The sequence below is a fragment of the Anabrus simplex genome, chromosome 4, assembly GCF_040414725.1.
Source record: "Anabrus simplex isolate iqAnaSimp1 chromosome 4, ASM4041472v1, whole genome shotgun sequence".
NCBI lineage: Eukaryota > Metazoa > Arthropoda > Insecta > Orthoptera > Tettigoniidae > Anabrus > Anabrus simplex.
Genome location: NC_090268.1, coordinates 362902345 through 362919826, shown reverse-complemented (window position 1 = coordinate 362919826; position 17482 = coordinate 362902345). Strand labels below are relative to the sequence as shown.

General features: G+C 36.7%; 1 protein-coding gene across 3 annotated transcripts in view; it reads right to left on the bottom strand.

Moving 5' to 3' along the window:
- LOC136872278 (uncharacterized) overlaps window positions 1–17482 on the bottom strand; it is a 287188-nt gene that overhangs the window by 268739 nt on the left and 967 nt on the right. The window lies entirely within an intron of this gene.

Here is a 17482-nt window from a genome sequence, read left to right as displayed (position 1 = left end):
TCTCTTAATAAATTATTCCAATCCCTCACACCCCATCCTGTAAATGAATATTTGCCCCAATTAGTCCTTGAATTCCAACATCATCTTCATATTATATCTTTCCAACTTTTAAAAGCTCCTCTCAACCTTATTTCTCTACTAATATCATTCCACGCCATCTTCCCACTAACAGCTTGGAACATACTGTTTATATAAGATAATTCATTATTAATTAATAATAATTAAGGAGCTGGGTGCAATAGCAGCCTTAGTGCTGAAAACAAGTTTTGTGAAAAAGGAGTCTAAAGTTTTGAAATGGAATAATGCTTAAATGATTGTGTAATTTATAATGTATTTATTATAAACTTTGTAACAAAATAGAACAATTTCTGTATCTAAAACACTAGTAACCTCTGCATTAAGACAAAGACACTTAAAATAATTCTAACCAATGCTGTTCTTGCACAGAAACCGTTCTGAAAATATTTAAGTTCTGAATATTGCTATTTAGGATGAAGTTTTCACACAAGGGTTATTCTTACCACCCAGATCACTCAGAACCACTATCAGTTTCTATTTCATACACATCATTTTCCAGGTTTATGTCACTTTCTTGGGTAGGAAGTTGTGTAAGCCAACTCCTGATTTTCTGGTTTTAAGAACTTCCCCAGAGATAGAACATCTGCTCTCTTTGCAGGCATTACAACTGGTTTAGGCACTTCCACAAGATTGAGTTGTGAGAAATCCAGGCACTTACAAGCTTCAATCATGAATGAGAAAGTCCGATAAACAGGAAAGTATGTCTCCGACCCTGACAATAGGTCGAGTTTTATAATAAAAGCGAACAAACTTCTGTATTGAAAATTTACAGCCTTTAGCACAGGGTGCCTTATGAAACATAGAATCAGAGCCAACGACCAATTTTTTTAAATCAAATTTCCAGCCATAACAGCTTTAGATGATTATGATGCATGTTGTTTTAAGAGGCCTAACATCGCAGGTCATCGGCCCCTAATGGAACAAGATGGACAACATGATATATGATAGTCAAAATTTTAAAATGTATCCACTGAAAAGTTTTAAAAAATGGTGATGAAAAATGAGTATGAGATTAAAACAATCAGTGGATCTAATTCGCAATGTCTTATTTTCTAATAAAATAAGAGAAAATACAGGAAAAAAAGGGAATAAGGCATTGCCTAGTAGTACAGATATATATACATAATTAGCGTTAGACGTTAAAATAACACATTAAAATACGCAACACAAACTAAAATGAGGTCAGTAGGATAAAGGTGCTATTGACACAAATACACTAGCACAAAGGACATTATTACACATGATAAAAAAAGATCACTATCCCCGATAAAGCGGATGACGAGGTCTGCTGACTGCTCGTCATCTCGCAAAATAAGGGAGATTGTACTCGGGAGGTTAAGACTAAGGCGAAGATCGATCAGGTCCATACACTCCGTAAGGATGTGTACCACGGTAAGATGATCGCCGCAGGTACACACCGGAGGGGGTTCTCCTTTCAAAAGATGCGAGTCAGGATACCATGGCCGATCCGAAGACAACATAATACCACGGCTTCCCTCCGCGAAGCCCGAAGGGAAGTCCCATAACAGCTTTAAAAGGCTTTGGTTGTTGCCTGTATTCTTCCACCAACTTTAGATACTGATCAGGAACTTCAATATTTTCAACCTTTTCCAGCAAAGGGCATACATCTCAAAGTTTCTGTCGCACTGGTTGTACGAGTGCCCGCGTAATGGAGAAATTTGCTCAATATCCACACCCAAAGATCTGCAAAAGCTAACCACTGAACTTGAAAACAGAATTTTTATTCTAGCTTCCCCATGAGTCAGAAAAGAAAACCACCTTTATACACTTGTATACTTCCAGTTGCTTTACGATAAAATTGTAAAGGAACAAGCACACCGAATGAAGATCCTTTTTAGATTCAGATTCCAGAAACCAATTAAAAATTACTTGTTCCATCATTATGGCAGTGCATATTGAAAGTGAACAGCCACGATAACTACTTGTAAAACTGATGTAATGTTCAATCACGGAATCGGGAGATTCTGAGCATAATTGAATTCCAGGATAAGAGTCCTGTCGTTTATAGCACCAGTCTAAGATATTTCTCTTTCAGGTATTTGTATGCTTCAACTATTTGCTTGTGTATTTCATAACTTTGTTTGCATGGGTCACCTGGATTTATTTTTAAAAGCACCTCACACTCCGTGCAAAAGTCACTTAAATTGTTGCTCTCTGAATGAGTATTCACTATTCTCCTTCCAATACCTATGGTATGTGCTAAATTTCATCAGTAGAGGTTTATCTGTCGTGGCAAAGTATTACCGCTTAAATGAAGCCAACAGTTTCGTAATGGTCAGGATTCCCAAAATACTTCCTCTTTATGTGGGATCTGGGACCACTGTTCCTTAACAAGCTTCCAGACACACTCACCGAATTTGGCAGGACGATTGGCATGCTTCCCTCGTTTCTTCTCCATACCTGTACCTACAATATGGAATAATCTGTCACAATATCTCAATGACCTATTGTAACATACATGAAAATTCAGTAGGCCTGTTACATAAAACCTGCATTTCACTTAACATTGCATATGAACATTAAAATCTACGATACTGTACCCGTTTTTAATGAATTCTGGACTGTCCTCAACCTCAATTCTGAAAGCACTGTTTACACACAGCAAGTAAGAATTTTCTGCAAACTGGCTTCTCCACAGCTCCTAGTTTCACCCTGTAGTTCCAAAAATACTCCCTATTTGTTTTTTGGATGTACACACAAACTCCTCTTTTTTTTCTTTCTAATGTACCCCATTAAAAGTGTGTCCTGGGGAATTTGATCGCCAATATCCCAAAACGGAATGTATAGCTTTTCATCTTGTTCCCCTCTCTTTATATTTTTAAAACATCTGAAATGAGTGAAACAAACTGAAAATATAAACGAATGGCCTTACTCTTTAGAATTGCCTATAATATTTTTAAGGTAAACATATTTAGTTTTAAATAAAAGCCTCATGTATTTTTTTAAAATTACAATATGAGGTTACAAGCTTGAAATTCTTAGTATGAACATGTTTCCCTGATTGAGACACATAAGCTCTCCCAGTGTTACGATTTCTCTTAGCAACATTTCTTTGCCACAAATTAGAATTTTTGCTATGCTTTCTGCCCTTGCTCTTAGTTATAGTGCAAGCATTGTTTAGAGTCTCATCACTGCTAGACATTTTGTTCAACACTGACATGCCCACGGCAAAGAGCAAGGAAAGCGCTGCACACTGTAAACTTTATGGCACCGGGCGAGTTGGCCATGCGGTTAGGAGCGCGCAGCTGTGAGCTTGCATCCAGGAGATAGTGGGTTCGAACCCCACTATTGGCAGCCCTGAAGATTGTTTTCCGTGGTTGTACCTTAATTGGTCACTATGAGAGACTGTCGCATTTTCAAAAATTGATGCCTGCCTGGCCATCAGAGGATAAAGATGTTGATTCCCATAGGAAACCTGAAATATTTGTTCCGAATGAGTAAATTTATAATACCAATATAGTTGGTCTGTTATTGGACATTATAAATTTTCCAGCTAACTCATTCCTGGTTGCCAGCGTTTTGCCCCAGTGTGCTAAGTTGGGCTCATCAGGTGGTAAATAGCGCACCCACCAAGACGCATGGCTAGTGCATACCGTGGAGGCCACTGCGTAGGCTACTTGAAGCCACTGGCACTAGCCAAGCATCTTGGTAGGTGTGTTATTACCAACTGATGAGCCCAACTTAACACACTGGGGCAAAACGCTGGCAACCAGGAATGAGTTAGCTGGAAAATTTATAATGTCCAATAACGGACCAACTATACTGATATTAAGTGGTATGTTGCAAGTGATTAGTATCGTTGTTGTTCTGTATTGAAAGTTATTATACTTACTAGAATAATTAATTGTTTATTGTTCATCCACCTATTCAATACATTAAAGTCATTAGAAATTTTAGGATTTTATCCTTATTATATTGGATTAAATGGGACATGTTTTGCCTCTCTTTGTAGGCATCATCAGCCACTGTATCTCTTCAAGATTAAATTAGGCACCTGATTTAAAGTTAACTTATAAGTTACTATGGTTATACATCTATACACTTAAAATTGGATAAGCTGTCATTGTAGAAGAATTGAAATGTAAAATTATGGTAATGTATTGAATTAACAAAATTATAGCAATAGCTATGATTAAAGATTGATTCTATCAAATGTACTTAAATATGATGACAAATGGTGACAATTTTATGTAATGTTAAAAGCTATTACACTTTTTCAGTATGATTATAAGAAAACAAATTCCAACTAAGATATCAATTGGCAATATTATTAAAATCTTATATAAATAATAATGTTAAAAATATAAAATCATCTGGTTAGAATCCTAGGTTCAAGAGATTTTTTTGCTATTTGCTTTACGTCACACCGACACAGATATGTCTTATGGCGACGATGGGATAGGAAAGGCCTAGGAAGTGGAAGGAAGCGGGCGTGGCCTTAAGGTACAACCCCGGCATTTGCCTGGCGTGAAAATGGGAAACCACGGAAAACCATCTTCAGGGCTGCCGACAGTGGGGCTCGAACCCACTATCTCCCGATTACTGGATACTGGCCGCATTTAAGCGACTGCAGCTATCGAGCTCGGTGGGTTCAAGAGATTAACGATTTGTTTGACATGCTTGTATATGTCTTGATTTATGAATTTCATTTTCCGTATTGACATTTACCAATCTTCATAAAAGGAAAGAAAAATTCCACCTAATCAATACATTTATTTTCTTGTAAAGTATTACAATCTAGTACCGGTTTCGACCCTTCATAGGTCATCTTCAGCTATATCAGAATCACATTTGCATTTCTATCTTATACCTCTGAAAGACCTTCATGATATATTGTTTCATAATTTTCAGTGAAAACTTATCTTAAAAACTTACAAATTTCTAAGCGTTGTGTTAAAATTAAAAATTAAAATTAAAAAACTTTGTCTATTATATACATGCCCTTGGGCTGACAGAATGCATCCTTGGGTTGATTAAGCATTTATCTTAGGTATTGTTGCTTATTCTGTTGAATCGAATCCCTTTTATACTTATGTACAATCGTGAATAGACTATCAGTAAAATTTGATAAATAAAACTTGCGTGATAATTATAATAAAAATATCATGTTACATCTTTATACCTTATTGCTGGAGTGATATTATTTTAGGCAAAATATAAATGCGGGTTGATCTCTATAAAATATTTTACATAAACACACTACTATATTTTAAAGTCTAGTCATTGTACTTTAAAGTCTAAAATACTTATTGCTTTGGATCTTGCGTTGTTATGTGGTAAAATATTATAACAATTTGTCTTATATAACATCAGATATTGATAACATATAAATATGCCGTGTATAGTTGGCTTTTAAATCTAATGATTAAATGTCATTTCCTTCTTGCATAAAATTACAAGTTTCATATTATGTTGATTATGTATTGTATAAAACATAAATATCTAATAAATTGAATGCTTATCATTTACTAAAAGCACATGAATGTCTAGTAATATAGTCAGTGTGTTTAGTGACACAGAAACATGTTGGCCTTGATTCTTGCGTTATATTTCCATAATTTGCCTATTTTTTATATATGTCGATTGTTGGTCTTTATAGGTTCCATTTGTAAAATAACAGCACTTTCCTATGATTGTGAAATGAATCAATAAGCTTGACACGTGTTAAATTATGGAATATATGTGTGATTCAGTTCTGGCCTAACTTCTGGAGTTTTCTCCCATCAAATGCCGTAAGACTGTGGTGGTTCCTTTCCCTTTTTAAGGCTGGTAAAGTCTGTAAGCCAAAATGAATGAAGTGAGTTAGATTTCAATAGAAGTGTAATGTTGTGTGAATTTGTAAGCCTGAATTAATTTACTTACTGCTGGATGTTTGAAATGCAAGTTTCTTGGCCGTTTGACGAGTAATGTACCTCGTACTGATGGTTCTTGTGTTGTCTGTTGTGAGAGGGGCGGAGGGATAAGTAGGGGAGGTTGTTACGTGTGTATGGGCGGAGTCACTGAGGTTCGCTGTCTGCGCCGTAGCGTGTGTATGATGTCGTCTGTTGACTATTCTGACGTAGTCGTTTTTTAAGATAGGAACGATTTTATTGAACAAAATGTTAGTTTTTTCAGATAACTCATTTATGTTATAATTAGGATTTGCATACTGATCTAGTGTTATATATAATTCTTCACTTATATTAAGCAAAGGACCTTTAGGTTCTACATTTAATATTTTTAAATTGTCATTTATGTCCGTAAAATTGTGCTTATATTCATGCATATGTTGCCCTATTGCCGAGAAATGATTATGCCTAATTGCGTTTACATGTTCATTATATCTAGTCGTGAAATTCCTGCCCGTACGCCCGACATAACTTGTTAAACAGTTGTTACATTCCATTCGGTAGACTCCTGATTGAAGATATTTGTTACTACTATTTACTGATTTGCTATTATATATGATATGCCTATTATTTTGTGTAGTCTTAAATGCTATTTTAATATTATGCTTCCTCAGAACATTGGTTAGTGAATATACACCCGTATTATTGAAAGTGAAAGTTGCGTAATTTTTTCTGGGTTGATCTGTTTTCGTCAGAGTGGTGTTGGGTCGTGATTTGAACTTACGAATGATGGAGTTAACCATTTCTTTTCTATAACCATTTTTTTGAGCTATTTCGTGAATTAGTTGTAGTTCATCTTTCAGATCTGCTTTTGACATCGGTATGTTAATGGCTCTATAAATCATACTTTGATATGCTGCTTTTTTATGTGGATTAGGGTGATTAGAATCTATTTTTATGGTGTTTATTGTATATCTAGGTTTCCGGTAAATTTTGAAAGTGAGATGTTTTTCGTGTCTAGTAACCGTTAGATCTAGGTAATTTAGTTGACCGTTACTCTCAGATTCCTTGGTGAATTGTATAGATGTATCTATGGCATTTATTTTATCCAATATTGCATTTTCGTTGGTTAGTCTGTTGTCGATGATGACGAATACATCATCAACAAATCTGCACCAGAAAGATATTCCTTCAATTTTACTAAATGCAATATGTTCTAAGTAGTCTAAGTATATATCTGCTATTATCCCGGAGGCGGGTGATCCCATAGGTAGACCTGTTTGTTGGTAAATTGTATCGTGAAATTTAAAGAAATTGTTGTTGACTGCAAATTTGAGTAATATCATAAATTCCTCAATTTCTAATATGCTTAATTTACTATATGTTTTGAGATTAGTTCTGATTATATTTAAGGTTTTGTCAGTGGGGATATTTGGATACATATTTGTTACATCATAGGAGGCTATGGAATGATATTTATCTAACTTAAAGTTCTTTGTTTTGTTGCAAAAATCTATGGAATTTCGTATGCTCTTATTAGCCTGAAAGGAATAATGATTTTTTAGAAATTTCTGAATAAATTTAGAGAGATTATATGTGGGACTAGATCTATAATTTACTATGGTTCTCATAGGGGTATTTTCTTTGTGAATTTTGGGAAGAGCTTTAGCATTCGGTAACTGGGGGTTCATTATTATTAAGCTATTTGCTTCTGCTTCGGTGAGTAAAAAACGTGTGTTCTTAAGCAAGTTTTTTAGATTTCTTTGTACTGTAATTGTAGGGTCTTTACGTATTGTGCGGAATGTGTTATTATTGAAGCATTCTTTTGTTTTTTGAATGTACATATCTTTGAGCAAAGATCTTAAAAAACGACTACGTCAGAATAGTCAACAGACGACGTCATACACAGGCTACGGCGCAGACAGCGAACCTCAGTGACTCCGCCCATACACACGTAACAACCTCCCCTACTTATCCCTCCGCCCCTCTCACAACAGACAACACAAGAACCATCAGTACGAGGTACATTACTCGTCAAACGGCCAAGAAACTTGCATTTCAAACATCCAGCAGTAAGTAAATTAATTCAGGCTTACAAATTCACACAACATTACACTTCTATTGAAATCTAACTCACTTCATTCATTTTGGCTTACAGACTTTACCAGCCTTAAAAAGGGAAAGGAACCACCACAGTCTTACGGCATTTGATGGGAGAAAACTCCAGAAGTTAGGCCAGAACTGAATCACACATATATTCCATAATTTAACACGTGTCAAGCTTATTGATTCATTTCACAATCATAGGAAAGTGCTGTTATTTTACAAATGGAACCTATAAAGACCAACAATCGACATATATAAAAAATAGGCAAATTATGGAAATATAACGCAAGAATCAAGGCCAACATGTTTCTGTGTCACTAAACACACTGACTATATTACTAGACATTCATGTGCTTTTAGTAAATGATAAGCATTCAATTTATTAGATATTTATGTTTTATACAATACATAATCAACATAATATGAAACTTGTAATTTTATGCAAGAAGGAAATGACATTTAATCATTAGATTTAAAAGCCAACTATACACGGCATATTTATATGTTATCAATATCTGATGTTATATAAGACAAATTGTTATAATATTTTACCACATAACAACGCAAGATCCAAAGCAATAAGTATTTTAGACTTTAAAGTACAATGACTAGACTTTAAAATATAGTAGTGTGTTTATGTAAAATATTTTATAGAGATCAACCCGCATTTATATTTTGCCTAAAATAATATCACTCCAGCAATAAGGTATAAAGATGTAACATGATATTTTTATTATAATTATCACGCAAGTTTTATTTATCAAATTTTACTGATAGTCTATTCACGATTGTACATAAGTATAAAAGGGATTCGATTCAACAGAATAAGCAACAATACCTAAGATAAATGCTTAATCAACCCAAGGATGCATTCTGTCAGCCCAAGGGCATGTATATAATAGACAAAGTTTTTTAATTTTAATTTTTAATTTTAACACAACGCTTAGAAATTTGTAAGTTTTTAAGATAAGTTTTCACTGAAAATTATGAAACAATATATCATGAAGGTCTTTCAGAGGTATAAGATAGAAATGCAAATGTGATTCTGATATAGCTGAAGATGACCTATGAAGGGTCGAAACCGGTACTAGATTGTAATACTTTACAAGAAAATAAATGTATTGATTAGGTGGAATTTTTCTTTCCTTTTATGAAGATGCTTGTATATGTTTATGGTTGAAGTATTAGCATTTGATGTAGTCCTTGAAGAAGAGTTCAAAAACTAAATTTTAAACAACCAACAACATAATTGAAGTTGCATTAACTCAATTGGGCAATCTTCCATCATTGTAGAGTGTTGATAGAAAAATAAAGGTGCAATTAGCATAGCTTGGTGATGTTGGAACGTGCTGATACAAGCGAGCTGGTCGAAAGGTAACAATCAAACTTTTGAGAGATGTTTTGAGTGGACGGAATGCTGAGTGTGTTGAAAGTCTGTAATTAAAGAAATTTTATTTATTAAGAATTATTATTTAAAAGGTTGGAACTGACTAGTGGAATCAATGAAAAAAGTATTGACGCTTACCCCTTAGACTGCTGAGGTGTTATCTGTTCATGTTGAGAGTTTTAGGACTACTGGCGGTCACCAAGTTCCTACTTCTCGTGTTGTAACCGTGAGGTCTTAGTGGAGGGGGGTGAGCTTGGGTTGACAGAAACTGGAGGGGAGGAGTGTGTCTGTCGACGTGGTGGGAATATTTACTGACTTCGTATTAAACATTAAAAAAAAAATTACTATCTTCAAAGTTCAATTTTTGAAGTAGAATTGTAATTTGTTCATACAGAGGGCATTTTTTTACCTATTACGTGATTTAAGTTTTGGTTTTTATTAAATTTTTGATCCACGAATATGTATAAGTTTTCAAATTCATTCATTAGTCTGCCTTTTTCGATTCTTTTTATGATTTTTAGACCCAGTTCTATTGTGGGAAATAAATTGATGACCCATATCCCTCATGTGGATACTCACCGCGGAAATTTGCGTTTTTGGGCATTAAAATGTTCAGAATATCTAGTCTGAAAAATACATCCAGTTTGACCAATGTATGAAAAATTGCATTCTGAACACTTGAGTCTGTCAATACCAGAGCCTGAATAGTGGTTATTAGTTAAATTAACTGTGTTGTGATTAAAGAATATATTTTGATTAGTATTCTGCGTTTTGAAGGCGATGTTGATCTCATGTTTTTTTAGGGGATCAGCAATCTGGTGAATAGTTGGGTCTGTATATGTAAACGTTGCATACCTTGGTTTATTAGGTTTTATTGGAGAAAGATTTGTAGCTAATTTTACTTTTACTTTATTAATGATTTTGTGGCGGACTTGAGTATTAATATATGCATATAAACTCCTTGAACTTTATGTTTTGAAGACTTCTAACGTTATCTCTGATAATTATTCATGTTGTTGTATGTTCTTTCTCACGATACTTGGAGGGTTCATTAAACACATATACATCACCCCTTTCCTGTTATTTATTTTCTATAAACATCATCAATAACCACATTGGTGACCCCGACACGATTAAAAATATGGCGCGAAACACATTTTGTGGTTAGTCAAAGTGTGAAAATGACCGATTCCAGCAACGAAGCAAATCCACCGCCAACAGTATGGAACGAAGCGGGTATTGCTTGCGTTTCAGTGAAGATCTTGAACTTTATGTTTTGAAGACTTCTAACGTTATCTCTGATAATTATTCATGTTGTTGTACGTTCTTTCTCACGGTACTTGGAGGGTTCATTAAACACATATACATCACCCCTTTCCTGTTATTTATTTTCTATAAACATCATCAATAACCACATTGGTGACCCCGACACGATTAAAAATATGGCGCGAAACACATTTTGTGGTTAGTCAAAGTGTGAAAATGACCGATTCCAGCAACGAAGCAAATCCACTGCCAACAGTATGGAACGAAGCGGGTATTGCTTGCGTTTCAGTGAAGATTCCGCCCATCTGGAAAAAAACATAAAGGTATTGTTTCTTCAAGTTGAAACACAGTTTACTACATTGGATATCACTAACGAAACCATGAAATATAATCATGTTGTTGCAGCATTAGAAGCGGATATTGGGGAATCAATTTTCGACTTTTTATCTCGACCATTATCTACCACTCCGTTCACAGAGCTTAAAGCAAGACTAATTCAGAAATTTGAAGAGTCAGCAAACAGAAAAGTGATCAAATTGTTAACAGAATTAGAATTAGGTGATAAGAAGCCAACTCAGCTCTTGCGTGAGATGCAAACTTTAGCCGGTGTGCAAGTCAAGGACAATTTTTTGAAAACCACTTTTATGCAGCGGCTTCCTGTTACTGCACATTCTATATTAGCTACGAGTAAAGATGATCTGGACACCATAGCTACAATGGCTGACAAAATAGTTGAAATTTCACAACCAGGGTTAAATGTTTGTGCTCTAATAGTGCAGGCACCATCCACCATTGCAGTCAATAAAATAAATTATGCCAGTAACGGTCATATCTCAAGACTAGAAATGCAGATCGCTGAATTAACACTGACAATCAATGAATTGAAAACGTTGTCACGTTCTTCAAGAAGTAGCTCCCGTTCATCTCATTCCACACCAAGAATATCACGAGACAGGTCCAGGTCAGCCCAGTGTTTTAATCCTAATGGAGCATTATGTTGGTATCACTTTAAATATCGTAGCAGGGCAAGGAAATGTCAGAGCCCATGCTCATATCAACCAGCTCCCGCTCAGAATTCCAACAAGCAGTCAAACTAAAACGCTCCACACTAGCGGCGGCAGGTGATCGGAGTCATTTTTCAGGCCGCCTATTCCTCACAGACAGAAGTAGCGGAAGCCGTTACCTAGTCGATATCGGAGCTGACATTTCTGTGATTCTGCCTTCGGATAGTGACATTCTAAAAAGCAGTTAAATTGAAATAAGAAATTAAGTGGTTCAACCTATTCAATACAAGTAAATAAGAAATGTAGTGTTACATTCCTATTTGGTTAAAAGCGGTACGGTTTCGACCACCAATCTGGGTTATCATCAGCTGATTAAAAATACAAAAGCAATGCATAGGAAAACAAAGAATTAAAGGATAATCCTTACACAAAAGCAGTTCAAGAAGCAATATAAGACTATAGGGGTTAGCACTGCACGATTTTAAACCATAAAATCCAGAAGAAGTTGAAGATCAGTCACTTATGTGTAGCAAGGCGTGTAGCAAGGAGTAGCACAACACATGCAATGTCCGGCTCTGTGCCTTAAATTGTTTACGAGAAGAGGTGAACAGTTCATTAAACAAGCTTGCAAACATTGCCAGGCACGAAGTCACAACACGATTTAATAATTTTGAAGTCCCAAAACTGTGTACAAGTCGAAGAAAAGTCGCTTAAATAAAGTAAGATGCTAGCTCCTGAAGATCAGCACAACATACGCAATGTCCAGCACTGTGCTTTTAAATGCCGATGAAACTCTGTGAATAGCTTAAAGAACAAGCCTGCAAATGCTTCAGTCACGAAAATATATAAATATAAAAAAAAAAAACAGACCGTAAACTTAATGCAGCAAATGGTACTGGTATTAATATTTACGGAGAGTGTCTACTAGTACTCAGTTTGGGCTTACAATGCAATTTCACATGGAATTTCGTAACTGCAGATGTGCAATCACCGATTATTGGAGCCGACTTCATTCACCAGTCTAACCTTATAGTAGATCTAAAGAACAGGCGAATCATTGACCCATTAACGTCAGCAGAGACACCTGGCACATTGATTAAAGTCTCGGGCATAGGAAATGTTTATGTAATCCCACCAAATCAAAAACATGCTGACATTCTAAAGAAATTTTCCAACTTGCTCCATGAAAACGTATATTTCGACATCCCAGATAACTCTGTTTTTCATACCATTGTCACATAAGGACATCCTGTAGCAGCAAAGGCATGACGACTACTACCAGATAAACTCAAATCAGCTAAAGCAGAGTTCCAACAAATGATCAATATGAAAATCTGGCAGCTGTCAAAGAGCACCTGGGCAAGTCCCCTCCACTTAGTTCCCAAGAAAGATGGATCCTGGAGTCCTTATTTTTTTTTATTCTAAAAGCATGTTGTTATTTGACAACTCCCACGGCCTATTTCGTCTATATTTAAAAAAGCAAGTGCACGTAGAGTTATAGGTTGTTATAGGGTTTGTCTTATTTTCAGAGTCATTAATGTAATACTGAATACAGATGTATGCGTCAAAAACAAAATTCCATATAATAATATGATTAAAACAGTTGAAATAATAGAAATCTCTGTCTATCCCCTTACTTAGTTCACGCTTCGCCACTGTACAGATCTCTTTACAGGGTTATGACGGTATTTAGATGTTCTAGTAAGGATGTAAAGAGGGCATGTAAGAGTCTAGTAAGATCCCAATTAGAGTATGGTTCCGGTGTATAAACCCACACCAGGATTACTTGATATGAGAACTGGAAAAGATCCAAAGGAAAGCAGCACAATTTATCCTGGGCGACATCAAACAAAAGAGTAGTGTTACAAAAAATATTGCAAAATTTTGGGCTGGAAAGACTCAGGAGGGACGAACCACTCGATTAAGCGGTATGTTCAGAGCTGCCATTGGAGAGATGGCGTGGAGTGACATTAGCAGACAAATAAGCGTGAGTGGAAATTTTAAGGGTAGGAAAGATCATAAAATGAAGATAAAGTTGGAATTCAAAAGGATAAACTGGGGCAAATTTCATTTATAGGAAAAGGAATTAATATTTGAAATCATTTATTAAAAGAAATGTTTGGTAAATTTCAAAGTTCTTGAAGTAATTTATGAAAAGACTATGGAAACAATTGATGGGGAATCTTCCACCTGGGCGACACCCCTAAACGCAGATCAGTGATGATAGATTTAGAGACGTGCAGAAAGCATTGCTAAAACAAGGCTGCTCTGAAGATATGGCAGTTTGCAACAGCATCTGCTGAATGAGAGTCTGGTGTGGAACAGTATCAGTGTACACTTTCTCAAATCAAGCGCTAACCCTGTGGCAATTGATGGTACTCGCCACTGCACAGAACGTATTCAAATTTCACTATTGTACAGTCTAGCTACCAATAGTAATGCAATTTTTTTTAAAATTTATTGTACATACATACATACATACATACATACATACATACATACATACATACATACATCATCATTATAGACTGATATGCCTTTCAGCATTCAGTCTGCAAGCCTCTATGAACTTACTAAACGTCGCCGCAATCCTCTATTTGCGACTAGTGCTGAGGTCTCATTTAGTTCTATACCTCTTATCTTTAAATCATTGAAAACTGAGTCTAACCATCGTTGTCTTGGTCTCCCTCTACTTCTCTTACCCTCCATAACAGAGTCCACTATTTTCCTAGGTAACCTATCCTCCTCCATTCACCACACATGACCCCACCACCGAAGCCGGTTTATGCGTACAGCTTCATCCATCGAGTTCATTCCTAAATTAGCCTTTATCTCCTCATTCCAAGTACCTTCATATCATTGTTCCCACCTGTTTGTACCAGCAATCATTCTACTACTTTCATGTTTGTTACTTTCGCTTCCATAAAGCAAAGTGGGTCTGAAAACAGACCGGCGTAAAGATAGTGTCGTTTGGGAGCTGACTTCCTTCTTACAGAATACTGTTGATCACAACTGCGAGCTCACTGCATTAGCTTTACGACACCTTGATTCAATCTCACTTACTATATTACCATCCTGGGAGAACACAACCTAAATACTTGAAATTATCGACTTGTTATATCTTTGTATCGCCAATCTGACATTCAATTCTGTTGAATTTCTTACCTACTGACATCAATTTAGTCTTTGAAAGGCTAACTTTCATACCATACTCATTGCACCTATTTTCAAGTTGTAAGATATTAGACTGCAGGCTTTCGGCACAATCTGCCATTAAGACCAAGTCTTCAGCATAGGCCAGACTGCTTACTACATTTCCACCTAACTGAATCCCTCCCTGCCATTTTATACCATTCAGCAGATGATCCATGTGAACTACGAACAGCAAAGGTGAAAGATTGCAGCCTTGTCTAACCCCTGTAAATACCCTGAACCAAGAACTCATTCTACCATCAATTCTCACTGAAGCCCAGTTGTCAACATAAATGCCTTTGATTGATTTTAATAATCTACCTTTAATTCCATAATCCCCCAGTATGGCGAACATCTTTTCCCTCGGTACCCTGTCATATGCTTTCTCTAGATGTATGAAACATAAACACAACTGTCTATTCCTCTCGTAGCATTTCTCAAATACCTGGCGCGTACTGAAAATCTGATCCTGACAGACCCTCGGTGGTCTGAAACCACACTGGTTTTCATCCAACTTCCCTCTCAACTACTGATCGCACCGTCCCTTCCAAGATGCCAGTGAATACTTTGCCTGGTATACTAATCAAAGAGATACCTCGATAGTTGTTGCAATCCTTCCTGTTCCCTTGTTTATAAATAGGTGCAATTACTGCTTTTGTCCAATCTGAAAGTACCTTACGAACACTCCAAGCTAATTTTACTACTCTATGAAGCCATTGCATCCCTGCCTTCCCACTATACTTCACCATTTCAGGTCTAATTTCATCTATTCCTGCTGCTTTATGACAATGGAGATTATTTACCATCCTTTCCACTTCCTCAAGCATAATTTCACCAACATCATTTTCCTCCTCCCCATGAGCTTGGCTGTTCGCAACACCACCAGGAAGATTTCTTTTTATGTTGAGAAAATGTTCAAAATATTCCCTCCACCACTCCAATGATTCCCTGGGATCTGTTATGAGTTCACCTGAATTACTCAAAACACTGCTCATTTCCTTTTTCCCCCTCCCTTCCTGAGTTTCTTTATTACTGCCCAGAAAGGTTTCCCTGCTGCTTGACCTGGCCTTTCCAAGTTATTTCCAAAATCTTCCCACAACTTCTTTTTGGATTCAACAACTGTTTGTTTTGCTCTGTTTCTTTCATCTACATACAAATCCCTGTCTGCCTTGGCCCTTGTTTGGAATCATTTCTGATAAGTCTTCTTTTTACGTTTACAAGCTGTTCTCACGTCATCATTCTACCAAGATGTTTGCCTTTTCCCATCTTTACACACAGTTGTTCCTAGGCATTCCCTTGCTGTTTCTACTACAGTATCCCTGTATGCCATCCATTCTCTTTCTAAATACTGAACGTGCTTACTGTCTACTGCTCGAAACTTCTTACTAATCATATCCATGTACTTCTGTCTAATTTCCTCGTCCTGGAGATTTTCTACCCTTATTCGTTTGCAGACAGATTTCACTTTCTCTACCCTAGGCCTAGAGATACTTAGTTCACTGCAGATCAGATAATGGTCTGTATCATTGAAAAATCCCCGGATAACTCGTACATTCCTAACAGATTTCCCAAATTCGAAGTCAGTTAAGATATAGTCTATTATGGATCTGGTACCCCTAGCATCCCATGTGTAGCGGTGAATAGCCTTATGCTTGAAGAATGTATTCGTAACTGCCAAACTTTTTTTTTTGCTAGGGGCTTTACGTCGCACCGACACAGATAGGTCTTATGGCGACGATGGGATAGGAAAGGCCTAGGAGTTGGAAGGAAGCGGCCGTGGCCTTAATTAAGGTGCCTGTGTGAAAATGGGAAACCACGGAAAACCATCTTCAGGGCTGCCGATAGTGGGATTCGAACCTACTATCTCCCGGATGCAAGCTCACAGCCACGCGTCTCTACGTGCACGGCCAACTCGCCCGGTAACTGCCAAATTTATACTACCACAGAAGTCCAGCAAATGCTTCCCATGCCCATTAGCTTCCATATCTTCCCCACATTTACCAATCACCCTTTCATATCGTTCAGTTCTATTTCCAACTCTCGCATTGAAATCGTCCATTAGCACCATTCTATCCTTGCTGTTGACCCTGACCATGATGTCACTCAATGCTTCATAAAGCTTGTCAACTTCATCCTCATCTGCACCCTCACATGGTGAATACACTGAGACAATTCCTGTCCTAATTCCTCCAACTGTCAAATCTACCCACATCATTCGCTCATTTACGTGCCTAACAGAAACTATGTTGTGTGCAATGGTATTCCTGATAAACAGCCCTACCCCATATTCTGCCTTTCCCTTTCTAACACCCGTCAAGTACACTTTATAATCTCCTACCTCTTCTTTGTTATCTCCCCTTACCCAAATATCACTTACTCCTAGCACATCCAGATACATCCTCTTTGCTGACTCAGCCAGTTCTACTTTCTTTCTTCCATAAGCCCCATTAATACTGATAGCTCCCCATCAAATTCCATTTTGTTCACCAAGTTCTTTCCAAGGAGTCCCTCGCCTATCAAATGGGAGTGCGACTCCGTTACTCCCATAGGTCCGAGGCTTGCTTAGAATGTTCTGAGCTTCGTAAATTCATGAAGCAGGA